The sequence below is a fragment of the Biomphalaria glabrata genome, chromosome 10, assembly GCF_947242115.1.
Source record: "Biomphalaria glabrata chromosome 10, xgBioGlab47.1, whole genome shotgun sequence".
Classification (NCBI taxonomy): domain Eukaryota; kingdom Metazoa; phylum Mollusca; class Gastropoda; family Planorbidae; genus Biomphalaria; species Biomphalaria glabrata.
In genome coordinates this window covers 30,755,243-30,770,936 of record NC_074720.1, presented here as the reverse complement: position 1 = coordinate 30,770,936, position 15,694 = coordinate 30,755,243, and the positions used below count along the sequence as shown (strand labels likewise).

Sequence of the window (15,694 nt, the reverse complement as noted above, 5' to 3'; positions counted from 1 at the left end):
GGTAGATAATGACTATACTGAAGCAAGTACAACGCCTGCAACGTCATTAACTTTTCTAATTTTAGACCTAAACATGTAATGATGACGTCATTTGCTATAGTGTTAGCGCTCCCTTATGGGGTACTCGGAGGGTGAAAAAAACAACAACCAACAACAACTGAAACTCATCCCAATGTAATGTGGTTTTGTGGATCGATGTTATTACTGAGAGGAGGGGGGCTGCCGAGGGTGGTGAGCTAAATGGTCCAGTCTGTAGTGTTTTAATCTCGTAAGACGCTTGTTAAAGGTAAGCCTCACACACACACACACACTCGTCCTTGGCCTGATGACCAAAGCTGGGCGCCAGTAAGAGGATAAGGTGGAGGCGTCATATCTGGCTTCTGATCAATACGAAGTCCGGAACTTAATATGTTCAGTCCGGCGACCTATTCATGAAGTATATTTATAGGTAGTACATACAACCCTGATGTGACTATGTTCATTCCGGCGACCTATCTATAAAGTATATTTATAGGTAGTACATACAACCCTGATGTGACTATGTTCATTCCGGCGACCTATCCATGAAGTATATTTATAGATAGTACATAGAGGCCTGATGGTAATACTGTTGTGTGGCTTGTCCACTGGAAAGAGTTGTAAAGAACTTTAAAACCACCGAAGAATCCATTAATTCAACTCAACAGGTTTGGATTAGGTAGCCGATACTGTTTAGAGCGCGTAAAGTTATGGTCAAAGAATTCTAAGCAGAAATGAAATGGAATTAAAAAAAAATAATACGCTGCTCTGGACACCATGGACTTTGTATGAAGCAAAATATTTTTAAAGAAGATGCTGGGGGGGGGGAGAGGGGGGGTCGACCTGCTTGCACGAGTGCTATCATAAAATAGTGACTGTGTTTGAATTGAAAAGTCTCATTAACCCTTGCTGTCCTATCTAGAGTTTGAGTTACTTTTAGTTGTTTTTTGTTTGTTTAAATTTACAACTCCGTCTTTTTATCTCTTTATGTCCTTGAACCTGAACAATTAAGCAGACGATCAAGTTTTACATTATCATTTTACACGTGAGTAAACACTACTATTGAAATCCAAGTAAAGTTCCCCTTACAGACCTTGTGATCTATGGTGCAGATGATGTAAAGGTCATCTGTTGATGAAAATAATGGAGAAAAAAAGGTTAACAGATCTCGTGTGGTGCCCCAGCGGTCCAGCAGACCAAAGGATAGGTGAAAGTGAATGTGAAGTTAGATGTGAACCTGGCTTAACTGGTGCCTTTTAAGTTATAATGAATATTTAATTGATCTAATTGTTTTGTAAAGGGCCAATCTCTTATTCCTCAAAATTAAAACATTTTCGTAAAAAAAATATTTTTTTTTCTATGGTTGGGTGTACCGCAACCCTATGGGAGTAGCTTGCGGTTCACGTGATAATATGAAAAACTACTTATTAATTGTTGTTTTAAATTATGTCTGACGTATATGCATACTAAATAGAATTTTCTCTTTAAAAAAATAGTAAACATTTTGTTTGTGTAAATATAGTACTTATTATAACAGAACTTACATAACTTAACAATACAAATATAATAAAAAAATTTTGACAAAAAATATACAGCCGTTCACACAAATGTGTTAAAAATATACACAATTATGGCTCCCCCTAATAAAGAGCCTCAAGTGTTTCTTACTATTAATAGTGAATAGTTGTAAAAGTGGTGTATTTTAATGAAAAAACTGTTTGCATAAGGGATTTAAGAAATTAAATTTTTCGCTTTCAGAAAAGAAAAAAGTAGCCGTTGCATCAGAACTTTGAATGGTCTAAAATATTGTGATGTCGGATTTTCACTATCTTTTCTAGTTTACGAGATCTAAACGGGACGGACGGACGGAAAGACGGATGGACAGGTCACACAAAACTAATAGCGTCTTTTCCCCTTTTGGGGGCCGCTAAAAATAATAATTTAATCAAACATTCAGAAAGACATAAAGATAAAGGCACATTTCTTTAAATACCACACGGTCGGACTCATTCTAATAAGCTCTTCTTCTATATAAGTGACTAGGTTTAGGGTCTGAATCAGACCAAAGCGAAACAAAAAACAAAACAATTGCTTAGCAGAGTTGAAGTCTAATTAACGTACTCTATTTTTGTTACACGTGGATACACGTAATTATCTTCTCTTTCGAGGGCACGTCTTGAATTATACAATAGGAGTTTGAATACTTTAAGGAAAACGATTCACACAAATATTTTAATTTATTTTAAACATGTAGATACTTGATTCATTAGGGAAGTACAGAATTGTAAAGTAGACTGTTTCCATCCCAACACACAAGGGCTGTCACTGAACATAGGGTTGACTTCTGTTGTGTATTCTAAAATGTCTAGTATGTTCTTTAGTATCCCAGATCTCACAGCAGCTCAAGGACAATACGTCAATAAAGGACTACGTTTAGAATTGAGATAACTGGTATATATCATTAATGGTAACATTATGAATGGCGCGTCTCTGTCTGACCTGTCGTCTGAAGAGGTCTTACATTAGTCGAGTACTAGAAGATTCTACTTTCTGCGTCATCAAGTCTCTGCGGGATTGCTAAGAATCTCGCCATATAATATTTGAGACGCGGAATAAATACACACCCACAGACTTATATATATCTACTACTAGACTGGAAACCGGAAATACATTCTTATCCGCGACTGATCCATCGTGAACATTTTGTAGAAAGTTGGATCAAGGCGTTGTTTTGTAAAGTAGTTCAAAGAAGTTTTTTTTTCAACCCTAACCTATGTAACATATAATTTTATTTTTAGATCTAGATCTAGTAAGCTATTATCAAAAATACACAAAAAATCACAATTTAGTGTTGCATTCAGTCTTTTGATAAAGAAGATTATGTATCTAAAAAGTGCAAAATAATAATTATGAGACGAGAGTACTCTTATTTTTGATGTTCATTTACTAGATCTAGATCTAAAAATTAAACTACTTTACAAAACAACGCCTTGATCCAACTTTCTTAAAAATTTTCACGACATTTTTTTGTAGTGTTAAAAAGTCTCCATGTCCAGTCTAGATATAGTACATATAAGTCTATGATACACACACATTTAGTTTAGAGACTACTAAACATTGACTATATCAACTATTTGAGTCACCAGTCTCGACATATCTTCTACAAGTATTGTTCCGTTTCCTTTTTTTTTTAAATGCAAACTTTTTCTTCGTCTCTGCTTGCGCGTGGAGCTATTTTCGGGAGATTCAAAGGAAGACAGTAAAGGAACAATGTTTATTGTTGCATTCTGGGATAAGAAGATGGGAGAGGCCTGTGGAAACACTATAAGTCTGTTCTCCTTTATTTGTTAAATGTTTTAGCATACGACTTGTAGTCTGGCCAATGTTTAGACGTACCGCGGTGCCTTTGGCGATACATGAACGAATTGAGAATAGAATTTTAGCAGAACTCTTGTCTTGATGTCTCTAAAATATCTTTTTATAATTACATGTCTTACATATTGTACACTTTTACCTTGTAAATTTATTAAAATAGCTACAGACATTTACCTTTACCTGTCCCTTAGTCTGTTTGACCGTTGGGGTGCCTGTAAGATTAGTCGACCGTCTTTCTCCATTCCTGTCTGTATTTTGTCTTAGAGCCAATTTCAATGGCAGGCCCGTCCATATAAAAGAACGGACTGGCCTGCCAACTACAGACAACTATTACATAATACGCTTTGGTTTTCTTATTGAGTATGTTGTGCGTCTTATAATTCTAGTAACATACTAAGTTAGTACCCAAGGAACATTTCTGCCAAGTTTTATCAAGATTGGTCAAACGGTTTTGATTTATATTCGTAACATACGAACATACATACATACATACGAACATACATACATACATACGCATTGCTTTCTACTTTATAGAAGAAAAGATAAACAAAAGGAAGCCAAACCATTGAATGTTTAGATACCTATTATATATTGCAGACTATTAACACTTAGATAATTTTTGGTTTTAAAAAGTTTTTAATTTTCTCTTGCTTGGATTTAGTGTCGTGCATACTTTAAAGTTTGCTTGCTTACTGTTTCTTTCTAGGCGTTATGGAAATTTAAAGTACTTCTCCCCCCCCCCCCTTTTCCCTTTTCAAGCGGGAATCTCGCTGGGTTGGTGGGTTGCTGGGTTGCTGGGTTGCTGGGTTGGTGGGTTGCTGGGTTGCTGGGTTGGTGGGTTGAAGGGTTGGTGGGTTGCTGGGTTGGTGGGTTGAAGGGTTGGTGGGTTGCTGGGTTGCTGGGTTGCTGGGTTGGTGGGTTGCTGGGTTGCTGGGTTGGTGGGTTGCTGGGTTGCTGGGTTGGTGGGTTGCTGGGCTCCCTTGCATTTAGAAATGCTGAGCAAAGAGATAGCAACCCTTTCAAACAGCTTGATTTTTTTTAAACAGCAGCTCTATTCTCTCCCCTGAAACGGAAATAAAAAAAAAAAATACAAAATTAAGTTTAGAAAAATAGAGAGAGGCCAGGACGATATCATGTAGAGAAAGGAAATGACGAGGAAATGATTTCTGCATTGTAACATGGTTTTAGAATAATGACTTTACGCAGTACAACATAGGCGTATCCGCTTGGGATGGAGGGGGGAGGTTGCGGTAGCAGGATCACTCTCTCTTCCTCCCACATATTTCAAAAGTTTTGGATACCCCTATGTAACCAATTCAGGACGCGTAATATCAGTGTGCCAAGTCACCAAATTTTAAAATTAGTTTTAGTTAGATTATTTGGGCCGGTTAATATACTTTTTTTGGAGAGTTTTGATTCTTTCTATTGAAGACATAAATGCTAATGTTGAATGATTTATAAATTGATTTAGTCTCCTTGTTGATGTCTATGTAATGTATTTTATGATACACTTTGATGCTTTCAAAAGAGTTCTGATTGGGTGATCATGAGACAATGTAGAATGCGCTTCGACTATTGTGGAGGCGCGGTGGTGGGGTGGTAAAGCTCTTGGTTTCCGAACATGAGGGTCCAAGGTTCAAATCTTTCGGGCACCTCTGAGTCCATCCAGTTCTAATAAGTACCTGACATAATATGGGGAAAAAGCAAAGTCGCTGAAACAGTGTCGCATATCTTGTACGAGTGTCTAATTTACTAATGAACAATGTTTTATAATGAGCATGATGGTAGGTCTGTTTGAGCTATCAATTTTCTACACTGGTCTTGTACCTTTGAAGTATCACTTGTTTCCAAATAATATTTCTTTTTTTTAAATATTAAATCAAAAATAATATTAATTGCTTTTGAATTTTGTTATTAAAAGCATGACATTCTCATTTATATAATGCTTTTTTAATGCATGAAAAATATAATTACGTAGAAATCTTTTAGCTAACGATTTTAAAACAATTGGTGCTTATCTCCCCTTTCATGCATTCTTCCAGTGTTTCTGAACTGTCTAATTCCATTGGATTACTGGGTAATCCTTTTAATGTTTAGCAAATCTCTTTGAAACTTTGGCAAATGGCTTCGAATGTTTACCAATTATCGCTGGATTCCCAACTCTTTCTCCTGCGAGCAGATTTTGTCCGGAGTGTGTTTTCTTTGCTGGAGAACTGGTCGATAAAATAGTGTCCATTTTACAGGGACGAATACTTCAACGGATGTTCAGCGGAAATAAAAAAAAAAATAAAAAAAACTGGGAAAAAAAGTTTTAACATGTTTGTCTAAAATAAACAATTTTTTTTTCTCTCTTTTTAAAAATTTTACCACATAGTTTTTTTTTCTTTTATTTGTACTGAAATATTTTGTGTTTTTACAATCGAATTCAACTGAGTTTCATTTTAACGCGAGTATGTGAAACTATTTTTGTTTTTCATGCATAATAACATATCCGCTATTGATGGCAAATCAGAAAGAACTAGTTTAGCTATACTTATCTACAGTTTTACAATGTATGTATGGTAAAAAGTTTGTACACGTTATTACTCCCACACCCAATGTCACATTAAGCTGAAATTTTGCACACTTATTTCTTTTACCTGACAACACAACATTCAATAAAATAAATAAATAAATAAAAATAATCAATTAGTTAATCAACTAGTGGTAATTAATAATTTTGTTTGGTATCTTGAGCAAGGGAAAGAAATCGTACTTGACAAATGTGGTGGTATCAGTTGAATTAGTTTTTTTTTAGATAGATAGATAACTATAAAATATTCTTTTTTCCATTAGCACTTGACTGTCCGGTGGCTACAGTTCAAACCTGAGGAGGCTTTTGCTCTCAAGTGCCAATTCAAGTCAAGCAAATTTTTACAAATTGCTTTTAAAAGGCGATCACGGAAACGTTCTCCTAAATAACCACTCCTTCCACCCAACCCTAAACAAATCTTTTAAAAAAAAAATACCTCCTTCATGGCGACACAGTAGAGCGCTCGGTTTCTGAACCGGAGTACCGGGTTCGAATCCTGACGAAGACCGGGACTTTTACTTCCGGCATCCTTAAGGTGCCTCTGAGTCCACCAAGCTCTAATGGGTACCTGACATAAGTTGGGGAAAGGCAATGGCTGTTGGTCGTTGTGCTAGCCACATTACACTCTTGTTAACCGTGGGCCACAAAAATAGCTGAGCTTTACAAAATCTGCCCCATATACCTCAAGGTCTAAGAGGGAAACTTCCCTTTTATTTGCTTAATACCACTTATACTGCGATTATTTTCCTTTTAATAGTACATGAATGTTAGATTTTTTATTTAAATGGACGATTTGTTTTACCCCCGCCTAATTCCCTCCCCTTACCCGAGAAACAAACCTTGTGAAGCAAATGTATAGATCTAATTGACTTAAGCATCTAATGATAGGCCCTTGCAATTAGACTTAGAAGACTGTGCACAATAAATTCCTGAACATTATTTACATAAACTCTTGAATGAAAAAGACCTACATGTGGAAATACCCGAAGGCGTAGTCTGTTCAAGATATTTTCTAGTTCGATAACCAACTTGAATTCATTTGTTTCTATACTTAAACAAGTTTGAACTATAGTCAAACTATAATTTTCCTAGTGTGACCAGCGAGCTAGTAGTTTTTCTCCTGACGATATACATAAAATGTCACATTTCTAGGAAATCGTTAGAGCCGTTATCGACAGTTTGTTAACGCAGTTTTTTGGGCCCACCCAGAAGGTTTTATTTCCCATAAAGACATGAAGGTGTTATGAGCATGCGGTAAAAAAAAAAGTTAAAAGTTTATAACTTAATAATTTATGAAAAAGAACAGCTTAAGCTAATTCTTTTAATTTTAAACTTTTATAATATAAGTATTGTAAATTTTAACATTGCTAACTTATATTTTTCATTTACTCAGTGTAACCACTAAGAACAATCATCTAACAATACATATACATATCTTTCAACCATCTCATCTTATCAACCCACTCCTCGTGTAGAATCGCCAACGAATTCAAGCTCCATAAAACACAGGGGCACATGAAATCCCCAGCTATAACCCAAGCATCTTTTTTTTTAACCTCTTTCTTTCTATTGTCACTGACCTATATTAATACCAGAAATTGTGTTTTCTGGAAGCCAAAGATAAAAACTCAAGAGATGTTGAGTTCCAGTAGAACCAGGAGCTAACATAATCAATAGCTGGACGTGGAATAGGGGCTGTATTCCTTTTTTTTTTTTTTCTCTTTTCTTCCGCTTCTTCTGCCTTTCCATCCAGTTTTTTTTTATTTTGGCTATTCGATATAGAGAATGTCAAGAGAGAAATCAATAGAACGTATGTTGTTCTGAATATCTGTTTCTTCTCTCTAGATCTTGCTTCTTTATACCTTCTCCCCTCACCCCCGTATTTTTTTAAAAATCTTGTCTTTGTTCTTGCCAAACCTTGGCTTGAGCTTGAATGTTTCATAAATATGTACAAGGAACGATTGGGGAAACATTGAGCTAAGTTTATAAATAGAACTGAAAACATCAAGGAAAGAATGCAAAGAGAATAAGCTACAGTACCTGACCTGGTCGAACAGTTGTTGTTTTGTATTTAGATTGCGTTTCCAAAAACAGTTTTTATTATTGTCAAAAATATTTATTCTCAGTATAAATGTGACATTATATATTTCAAGGACAATACATTAGACAATGTAATAATCTTTGGGCGCCTCTGAGTCCACTCAGCTCTGATAGGTACCTGACATTGGAGAAAAGTAAAGGCGGTTGGTCGTTGTGCTGGCCACATGACACCCTCGTTAACCATGGGACATAGATACATATCAGCTTTACATCATCTGCCCTAAAGATTGCAAGGTCTGAAAGGGAAACTTTACCTTTTATTTTACTTCCATTAGACAAACAGAAAAAAAAAAAGCCCTAGAGCTTAAAATCCTTTAGCTCAAAGGTCACAGTTTTTGGATGTATAGTGATTGCTTATTAGTGAACATTAAATAGTTAAGGCAATGTAAACTTTTGTATGACATAAGTGTTAGTGTTTAGTAACTAATTATTTTAGAGGGTACCTCAGCATAAGTGCTATTCATTTAGCGTTTTAATAAAGGTTATCCTAGGGCACTAGGGCTCTTTTATTTTCTTGCCTCATTTTGGGTGTTGTTTTTTTTTCATCCCCTCCTTAGGCCTTTTTTAGCAATGTATTATCTAAAAATACATGTATGAAAAGTTTAAAACAGCTAACATTTTATTTAATATTAATAGTAACAAAGGAAATTATATTAACAAAATGTATGATGAACATCTTCAAAATAATTTTAAACACACATATTTCAACACTCCCAATGTGACTGTGATGTAACTTGCAGCAAAAGTTTCAGAAGTTGATACTGTCTTATGTCTTAACACTTTCTCCTCAATTCAAATTTTCCTTCAAAAAATTATTTTGAATATTACGAGTTTAAAAAATCCAAATTTCCTTTATACTATATTTTTTCTGGCCACATTTTTTCCTCCTCACAAGCACCCAAGACAAAAGACCTCCAAACTATACCATCAACATTTTTTTTATTACTTCGCGAAATTGCTATTTTATAATGCAAGGCATTGAAATACTGAGAAAACCTGGAGGATAAAAACAATCAATGACAAATGACGATTGGCTAGACAATTAAAGTCTAGTTCTCCTACTACACAGAACTAAACAAAAAATGCTGTTAGAAGGATATGAATCCCTCAGACTCGTCTCTCTAAGGTACAAACTTTTTTTCCAAACTGTCACGTGTTTCGTTCCATCTTCTCCAACTTTGCATAGATAACAAGATCTTCTTTGTTCAAAACATAGTGCGCAATTAAAGCTGCTTCGTTTCGTTTTTTTTTTAAATTACCCCTAATCTTTAATTTTAATTTGATTCATTTAAATTTAAATTAGATCTTTTCCACTCCTATATTTTGTATCGATTTTTAATATGTCGTGCTAACCCTCTGACGTAGAAACTCGTAAAGGATCGAGATTATATGTAGAAACATGATAAATGCTTTAACAGACATAAGTTTAATAATTTTTGGAACTAAACAATTGTATCTCTTTTTCTTTTTTTTCACAGATTGGAATACCCCCTTTGTCTCTGACATATTTAAAAGTAAAAAGTTCTTTATAACATTATATTGATATCCGGAGCTGAACATTAAGACTGTTTATATAAGTAAACTAACTATTGGATATATTTAAGGTAAGTACTAATTGTATTTTAACACGCCTAAAATTATTTATTTCAGTTCAAATGGCCCATGCTCAGCCAGTAAAAGAAGTTCTATCCCACATTTGAAAACAATATAGGTGACTATAATCTTTTGGACTACAATCTATGAAGTTATATACGTGAAAATTTGAGGTTACTTGACACTGTCTTCTAGGATTATGCAATTTACATTCCTCAAGAGCACAGTGGGTCTGGAGTCGGCGGACAGGGTGTGCACACATTTAGAGAGACATTTAGTAACGTGTAATTAAAAAAAAAGAACGCTAGCTGTGCTTACCGGCGAACCTGGAGGTCTAATCCTTTTGAAGACTTGGATCTTGATCTTGGGAATTCTCAGGACGTCCTTGAGTCCACCCAACTCTTATGGGCACTTACTAGTAGTGTTGGGTAAAGCAATGAAGGCTGATCAATATGCTACCCTAATGAAAACCTTATTAACGGTTAGTTATGAGTGTGAATCAATCTGCCGTTTATATTGAAAGCTCTTTAAAAGAAATTGCTTTGTATTAAAGTGGAAGTACGTAAGTGCTTTGACATAGGACATTGTCTTTGACATAGGATATTGTCTTTGACATAGAACATTGTCTTTCAAATAGGACCTTTTTGTTTCACATAGGACATTTTTTTTATACATAGGGCAGTGTCTTTAAATGAACAAAAAAATTTAGACAAACAACTGACGTGTGTGATTGGGTTATCTGCCGGTTGAGGCAGTTAAACTAACTTATCCGACTAATCTGGACTAAAACTTTCATATTACAGCGTAAACACCACCACATACAACCTAGTATCAAATATTACAGCTCCATTTTACATCGTAAACACCACCACATACAACCTAGTATCAAATATTACAGCTCCATTTTACATCGTAAACACCACCACATACAACCTAGTATCAAATATTACAGCTCCAATTGCATAGATTCGTTTTTTACAACTACACAGTCACAACTGCAGTTTTTACAGCTGCAATGACACAGCTCCAGTTTAAGATCTCAAATGTCTTAGGTTAATTTTCACAATGCAACTTTCACAGCTTCATGTTCACAGCTACATTGCTATATTTTCACAGCTACAACGTCATAGCTCGATTTTCAAAACTCCATTTTCACAGATACACTGTCACAGCTCCATTTTCACAGCTACATTGTAAGAGCTACATTTTCACAGCTACATATTCACAGTTACAATGTTACGGCTATAATTTTACGGTTACAACGTGACAACTCTATTTTCAGTTTCTTTTTTACAGCTCCTCTGTCACAGCTCCGTTTTCACAGTTTTTACTTTTTCCCCAACTAGAGCAGGGTGGACTCAGAGGCGCCCTAAAATCCCGAAATTAAAAATCCAAGTATTCACCAGGATTCGAAACCGGATACCTGGGTTCCGAAGCCAAACGCTTTACCACTCAACCATCGCGTCTCCTTTACTTTGTAAAATGTCAATAATTCAACATATTCAAAAAGAACCTGCTGAACTAAACAGTCTCTGGTCACATAATTACGGAACAGTTCTACGCTAAGTTAACATAAAGTTTTAGAATACTGTAAAACACATTCTCCCAGCAACCCACGCCATCCGGCAGCCTTGTGCTGTCTCTTGCACTAATGGCATCCTTTCATCGGCTGCTGCTATTAAATTGCAGCTCGAGTTAATGACCAGCTCGCGCATGACAACAAAATATCTAACTAAAAATTCAATTTAGTAGTACAGTGTTTCTCAAACTGTCAATAATTTTTTTCTCTGTCACTGATTTCATTTTGTTTTCTAAAAAAAAAAGTTGCTGTTTCTTCTAGTAGACTAGAATTTTAAAGGTACGTTGTATTATCTTGACAGGAAGTACGCGTCTTTGAGGGGCGAGGGATTAGCTTTAAAAATAATATACCACACATCTATATGTTTGAATACATATATTGTTTTTTTTAGATTAGACAAGAATTAAATGCTAACAATGGCGAAAGTTTACACTTTGGAAGTTATTTTTTTTTAAATTTTGCTATTTGCGCTTTTGTTTTAAAAGATAGATCCATCTCAATGTTTAAGTGTAAGGTTTACTATTTCAAGATTTTCAAGGAAGTCATAGACTAATACAAAATATTGCAACGTTTTTATAGCTCCATCTATTGGATGTACAAGTCGGGACTATGGGAATTATGTCGTAGTATATTTCTTTAAATTGAAACATCACAATTGTTTTATTTGCGTTTTTTTTCCATCATCAAATCATATAACACAGTAAAATAAACCAATAACAATTTATCGTTGACCAGTCAATATATTTCTCTATCAATAGCAGCGACACAGACATTGATATAGAGAAAGACTATATGCTCATCGCCTATTTGGAACGATTCAGAATGAGAAGTTTTAAAATATTTTTTTTCTTTAGAAATAGCCTAAATGTTTTTAAAAAGTTTCTTCTTGATCTCCAATGGGATTTGAATCTAAAACCTTCGCAATTTCAGGTTGCAGCTTTATGAGTCGGCATTTATTATAAAAAATCTCATAGACTAAGTTTGATAGCCAACATACACAATGACATATTCTGTTGGCCCGTTATTTCAGGAAGCGACTGATGCTGGAGGGGGGCCCTGAATATAACAAAATGTCTTTTCAAATTTATAGTCTAAGGGTGTTACATTATCAGACTTGAGAACCTCTTTAATCGTAAAGTCCTGAGTTCTAAACAGTCCAGGTCTCCTGAAACAAGGGTTGACTAATAAACTCACTCATTCCCCCGCCCCTCCATCCTTTCGACCTCTTTGATGTTGTGTCCGGTGGCTCCGGAATGTAATTCTCTGGATCAATTTGGTTGTCCAGCTCGTGTGACCAAAAGATCAATCATCTTCAAACCTCTCCCAACCCTTTCTGCCTCGATGTTTTTCAGACCATTGGTCGGCTAATTATTGACCCCTTTTCGTGAGACAAAGAAACCTCAAAGTGTATGATGCCTTCAGGGATGTTGTGTTTGTACACCAGTGCATTAGACATGACAGCAATTGAGGAGACCAGGTCAGCAGGATATGGGTCAACTTACAGTTGTATCATGATGTATTGCATTGTATTACTCGTGAATATATTTGCTTAATTTTTCGTATTTGAAGCAGTGCCAATAGAAAACAATGCCATAATGATTATTGCTTTGAAAACAAAGTGCCGTTATGAAAACGAGACGTTATGAAACAGTGCTGTTGTGAAACATTGCTGTTATGAAATGTGTTGTTATGATGAAAAGTGCTGTTATGAAACAGTGCGTTATAAAACAGTGCTTTATAAAAAGGTGTTTAATGTTAAAAATAAACTATCTTTTTTTTTCACGATGTCAAGATGATGATTGGGTCAAAGCGATGCGGTCCTGTTGTAAAATTAGTTTATTGTCATGAGTTCACCTACATAGGTTAAAGGTCCCAAAGTGTCTGTCAAGTGCGTTATGTTCGTGTCTTGTGCTATTGGGAATTGTACACAGTTAACAGTCTTGTGATGTACATGTATTTCTGTGTACGGAAGTTGGGAAGGTAAAAACGTCAACTGTACATTTGTCTTGAGTCACCTATGCCTGATTATCACATCTAGCGGGTCTAGGCAGCTCTTTTTAGGTACCTTGATCCTTCCTTTGTTTATGACCAATGATATGTCCAGGACTTTTAGAAAATATGATTGGAGCCTCTCAAGCACTTAGAGTTTGGTAATTATGACCAATTTTAATGTTCTGGTTCCCCACTCTCTCCCCCTCTAGGTCTCAGTCTCTGTCCCGCTTGTTTTGTATCGCCCATATCTTAGGATACAGTAGTCAATATAGGCTCGATTGTTCTTTGTATTTCTAGGGGGAAAGAAACAATACTTTATAGAGTTTGAGCTAGTGCTGAGCTGTGTTTAGCTGTGGTGTGTGTGTGCGTGAAGGAGCTGTTGACGGGAAAGTAGAGTTGCTCTACGCAAAGTGCAGAGTGTTTTGTTTAATAGTGATAAAGATAAATAGTGCATTGTTAATTAATTGTTATTATTGTGTATATCGAATGTCGCTAATTTAATATTCTTCATGCAAACATCGTTTCATTATAGTTATTAAGGGACGCGGTGGTTCAGTGTTTAAGCACTTGGCTTCCGAACCTGGATGAACAGTGGAATTTTGAATTTCGGGATATTAAGGGCGTTCCTGAGTCTACCTAATTCTAATGGGTACCTGACCTTAGTTGGGGAAAAGTCAAGGCGGTTGTTCGTTGTGCTGGCCACATGACATCCTGCTCGTTAACCATTGGCCAAAGAAACAGGAGACCTTAACATCATCTTTTTTTTAAATGGCTTTTATATAGCGCTACTTTCATGCTTATAGCATGCTCAGAGGGCTATGATCCAATTTCATTTGTAGACCTGTTGGGGAGAAGGTTTTTCCGTGCTGCCTTTAGGCGCTCATTTAACCCAACTCTGCTCGAGTCGGGTCTCGAACCTCGAGCCCCCTTCATAGGTATCCAAGCGAAGCTAAGTTCAACGAACTTATCCTCTAGGCCACGCATCCCCACATCTGCCCTATAGACCACATAGTCTGAAAGGGGAACTTTGATTCAATACACATTAACATTTATTTATTTTGACCTTTAACCTCATCCGCTCGCTAGTTGTTATTACAAAGCTTATTGTGATGATTTCTGTTTCTTTATTCCCTGATATTCATCGATGATGGACTACTATTAGTTCGTTCTCTACAATCTGTATCGTTCTCTTCTTATATTAACAATGACACAAACAGAATCATCTTGCCGGAGATGTATGTAAATAACTTGACGTCACACTGAAGAAACATCTGTGTTCTTTTCTTACTACTTTATTAAACTTCTTCAAACTAAACATAGACTTAGACTTTCAATTCAATACCAACTTGACTTCAATCTCTGGATAATATTTAAGTTTCTACTTATACAACTTAAACTGATATAACTTATTACTGAAACAACTTAATGATAAAACTTTAACTTTAACTAATGGACCTGCAATCGTTTAAGGACTCATTACAACGCCAAGACAGTTATTATGCAAGGACCCCGAGAAACTTGCTTTCCCACAATTTATACATTTCTAAAATCATTGAAACTTCTATTCTAAATATTTTATTAACTATGTCCTTCTAGAAACCGACGTGTGCAATTTTTTCCCTGATCTCTTTCTGGATTGGATGATTATAATTAACGTGTGTTTGTTCTGCGTCTTCTATAACCTGACCTCGGCTTCTAGAAACAGGTCGAATTAGGTCACAGTATTGATTCGTGATTCTTATATCAACTTACTCTGTCTGTCTGGTAAAAAGTCTGTATGAAGTTGAAACTTTACACTATTAATTATTGGCATAGACAAGACATGAATCAATTTTTTTTTCAAAAAAATAAAAGCATATATATCATCTAATGTTAATGTGTGTGATGTCGACCACATGTAGTCGAGGAATGGATATAGTTTATCTACAAGAAATAATCTCAAAACCTCGGCATTAGCTACAGTCGGAACGTTGTCGCTCACACTGAGGTTCCACCTTTCCTCGCAGCTGACGTGTCGGCTAAACTAGACCTTACGTTTTCCAAGGCCTGAACACTGAACTGCAACGTCAAAACCTATGGGCAGTTTAGCCCAATAGCTCGTTGCCACGCCGTACAGACCTGTTACTAGGCAACGAGCAATTGGTCTAAACTGCCCATAGCTTGTGACGTAGCAGGTTAGCGTTCAGGCCTTCTGTAACGGTTGGTCTCGGGCTGACACCTAATACAGTTTAGTATAAGCGGCTTCATAAGTTCCGCCAGGGTTCAGCAATGGGGGCTGCAAGTTGCATAAAGATCACCAGGTCCTGATTTTACCTAAGAGTTGACTCCAGAAACACGTCCCACAAGGTCGCGAAGGTTTGGATTCTTTCTCCTAGGTGGGTGGCCAGCCAAGGCTGAAGCTCCTCCTGCCCGAAGCTTACTGGTTTAGGCGACAGTTGTTCAACTTTGCCCCTTCGCCTTTCAGT

At 36.1% G+C, this 15,694-nt stretch overlaps 1 protein-coding gene across 5 annotated transcripts in view; it reads left to right on the top strand.

Moving 5' to 3' along the window:
- The window catches only part of LOC106075228 (uncharacterized), a 214,262-nt gene that overhangs the window by 30,232 nt on the left and 168,336 nt on the right, over positions 1-15,694 (top strand). For 4 of the 5 annotated variants that reach the window (XM_056043823.1, XM_056043826.1, XM_056043825.1 and 1 more), the window contains exon 2: positions 9,544-9,669. The exons of the other annotated variant lie outside the window; for it this stretch is intronic. The gene's annotated coding sequence lies outside the window, so the exon portion shown is untranslated. The remainder of the gene's footprint in view (positions 1-9,543; positions 9,670-15,694) is intronic. 5 annotated transcript variants of the gene reach the window in all.